Raw genomic sequence first — 4,000 nt, forward strand, 5'->3', positions numbered from 1 at the left:
AACCACTACACAGCACCACCACAGGCAAACACTTGCTGGATCAGACCAAAACTCATCAATGTTACATTTGCTATTTTCTCAGAAAGAACTCAACAAGTTCATGTTGGGTCACTTTTTAAAAAAGGAACTTCCATGTAAATGCCATCAAATTTCAGTGACTTACAGCACAGCTGTATATGTCTCTACTCAGAATTAAGTCCCATTGTGTTAAATGGGGCTTACTCACAGGAAAGTGTAAGTGGGACTTACTCAAGGGAGTTTACTCACCATCACCAGTGGGTGGCAAGAGCATTGACCTGTTTCCTCATGCTCACAGAGATGATTGCCACCCTTTCAGCCTCCTTCCAGAATCCATGCCCACCCCCAAGCCAAAGAAGGCATCTCTGGCTGGATTGTGTGACTGCTGAAAGCTCAGAAAAGGGATCAGTAATTGCCCAAATATTGGTACAGTATCTTCTAACCCCTCCTCCAACTTTCTCTTTTGAAAACTTGTGGAAATGGACTTAGTAAAGAGACTCAGGACCTTCAGGCCAGGTGTTTGCTTTTTCAGAAGATCATTAATGTTTTGTGGGCAATTGTCTATCACTTTCTCTTACACTGAAGTAAGTAATTCCTAGGGGAGTACATGCAGTCTTAGGGTGATGATGGTCTGCTCCTCGTCATGGTGCCACTGGAAACTCCCCGTCTTCAGCGGGGCAAGCTGAACACAGACCAGTACCAGCAACAGACCCCTGTGACAGACCAGCCGGTTTTCCAAGGTCACATCAAACACGAATTGGATGAGCATGTGCTCTCGAAGAAAAGCGAGGGCATCCTCCACAAATGATGCATTCGGGCAAGGCCCAGCCTGTACGAAAAATGGACAAGAGTTCATAGCGCAAGGATGGCGCCAGGATGCAAGCAGACTAGTCCAAAACCAAATCCAAAACCAAAAGCATGATGCCACAAAGACATCTGCGTCACCATGATCAACATTGGCTTACTCACTGGGAGATCAGCCAAACTCGTCAGAGTGCTTAAGCAATGCCGCATTGACTTCTGTGCACTCCAAGAGACCCGCTGGAGTGGCTCAAAGACTAGGCCAATTGGCGATAGCTATAAGGTCATCTACCATTGCAGCCCAAAGATGCGCAATGACATTGGCATCGCCATCTCAAGGCAACTTTGTGACACAGTCACAGAAGTTGGATGCTTCGACGATCGCCTCATGAAGATCATACTTGTCACAGCAAAGCAGCGCATTCACTACTTCTCCACCTATGCACTCCAGACCAGCTGCACCGACAGTGCCAAGGATGCCTTCTGACAGCTGCTCAACGAGAAAGTCAAAGAGGTTCGCCCCACAGACTACATCATCATTGCTGGAGACCTTACAGCCATGTCCGTGAAACAACAGAAGGCTACAGTAGCCAAGGCGGCCATGAATTTGGTGTCTGTAATAGCGATGGTGAAAGAGTGCTCAACTTTGCTGATGCCCAGAACCTCGTAGTCGCCAACAGCTAGTTCTAAAAGAGGACTTCACACCTCGCAACCTACTACAGCGGTGGCACATTGTCGCAGATTGACTTCGTCCTCATATGTTGCCGCGATCTGAAGACAGTTCTTGATGTCAAAGCGATCCCGTTCGAAACTGTTGCAACTCAACATCGCCCACTTGTTGCCAAGCTACGTGTCAAGCTGCTGAAACAACAACACAAAGAGCACACCGGAATCACACGCATCAAATAGTGGCATATACGAGAGAAGGAGACTGAACTCGTCGCATGCGTCCAACTGCCTGCCGTAATGACTGCTGAAGAAATGTGGCAAAAGGCAACACATGCCATTAGTGAGGCTGCACGTGCAACGCTCGGTGTGACGAAGCCCGCCAGATGCCAAATTGACCAAGACACCTGGCTCTGGACCAATTATTTCAAGGCAAAGGTGAGAGATAAAAAGTGGCTCTACCACGTCTTCCTCAACAACGCCTGCCAACTGGCAGAAGTACTGAGACGCTCGTTGTGAAGCAAAGGAAGATGTTGCCTCTGCGAAAGCCGCACACTATGACAATGTCTACAAGAAGTTTGACACGCGAGAGAGCTAGTGCAACATCTACTGGCTCACCAAATTGCGGCAGCACCCAACCAAGGATATTGAGAAGTTCTGTGGCATAAACAATGAAAAAGGGCATAAACAATGAGAAAGGGCAGCTGATCAGCGATCGGAGACAGGCAATCAAACACTGCTGTATGCACTTCGAGTGGCTCTCCACAGAGGAATTCCTGCACCCGCCGATCCCACAAACAGACACCACTCATGGACCTGTGCAGCCAATCAGTCCTAAAGAAGTCAGACAGGCACTGAAACAAATGAAGCCAGGCAAGGCAACGGATCCTGACAATGTTGCTACTGAGCTCTGGAAATCACGCTGCTGGAATCCGGTCAATTGGCTCACAAGCTTCTTCAACCAAATCATTGCCGAACAAAAGACGCCTGCCAACTGGCAATGTAGCACAACCATCCCAAACTGGAAGAAGAAAGGCAACCCGGCTGACTGTGCAAACTACTGGCCGATCCACCTCCTCTCTCACAGAAAGAAAATCTTTGAGAGGGTTGTTGACCGCCATAACTGCGACATCGTCCAACTCATGTTGAACCAAGCAGGCTTAGTCAGTGGCTGTGGAATGACAGATGCAGAGCCCGCTGCCCATCTCCTGCTCAATAAGCACTGAGAGAAGTAAAAGCCACTGCATGTTGCCTTTATCAACCTTCAAAAGGCGTTCGATCGCATGCTGCACGATGTCATCTGGTACATGCTGTGTGACCAAGGAGTGCCAGAAGAACTTGTTCAATGGTTGAAGCTCTTGTACAAGGACCCAAAGAGTCATGTGCAGGCCGTTGCTAGAACATCAAAAGACTTCCACATTACCATCGGCTTCCACCTAGGCTGGGTGCGCTTTTCGTTGCTGTTCATCATAATGATGGACATCATCACCCGTGATCTGCAAAAGCCATGGACACTTCTCTATGCAGATGATGTTCTTCTCACATCTGACAACCAGGCGGACGTTGAGCAGCAAGTACAAGCTTGGAGTAACCATCTTGTATTGTTTGGCCTCCACCTCAAAATCAAGTACATGACGACGGATCCCAATGAACTCGGGACAATCCACATAAATGGCATAGACTTGCCATGTGCTGAGATGTTCTGATACCTCAGCTCGCACCTCAGCGCGGCTGATGGCAGCCTGAGTCACGAGACCACTGAGCAAGTAAATGCGGCCTGAACAAAGTGGCGCATGATGACCTTTGTGACAAGAAGATCAGTGACTGTCTCAAGTCAAAGATCTACTGGACGGTTATCTGGCCAGTCGCACTCTACAGAGCTGAATGCTGGCTGGCAACAAGAGAAACCTAACATCACCTCGCTGCCATGGAGACTAAGATGTGGTGTTGAATCAGTGATATCACTCATTTTGACCACATCCGCAGTGACGACATCTGGCAGCGGTACGGTGTCGCTCCAATCACTGACAAGTTGAGAGAAGGCCATTTCAATGGTATGGCCATGTTGTGTGTGCCAACAGCGATATGCTGGTGCAGAAGGGCCTTCAGTTGGAGGTCAATGGCAAACAATTGAAGCGCCAACTGAAGCAGCACTGGCTTGACACTCTGCACAGTGACATGAAAATCACCTGCCTACACCTGAACCAAGACCATGACCATGAGAAGTGGCGACTCCGATCCAAAATAGCGAACCCTGCCACCACACGGGTCAAACACTAAAGAAGAAGAAGAAGTACATACAATCTTAAGCATGTGAACAGAGCAGGAATGAGACCTGTACTCTGCAAGTGCAATCCTATGCAAGTCTACTCAGAAGTAAGTTCCATCAAGTTTAATGGACTTTACTTCTTACTAAGTGTGTAAAAATTGCAGTTATACATACAAAGCTTAAACTAAACATCTGTGTCTTAAACTGAGCAAGTGATTGCTTTTCAGATCTTTATGCCTATGTTAA

The 4,000-nt window shown here is 47.9% G+C and overlaps 1 pseudogene; it reads left to right on the forward strand.

Annotated features, from left to right (window-relative positions):
• The first annotated feature begins 964 nt into the window (after window positions 1–964).
• On the forward strand, window positions 965–3,765 carry LOC136643936 (uncharacterized; annotated as a pseudogene).
• Window positions 3,766–4,000: the final 235 nt, after the last annotated feature.

Source organism: Tiliqua scincoides, chromosome 1, assembly GCF_035046505.1.
Source record: "Tiliqua scincoides isolate rTilSci1 chromosome 1, rTilSci1.hap2, whole genome shotgun sequence".
Lineage (NCBI taxonomy): Eukaryota > Metazoa > Chordata > Lepidosauria > Squamata > Scincidae > Tiliqua > Tiliqua scincoides.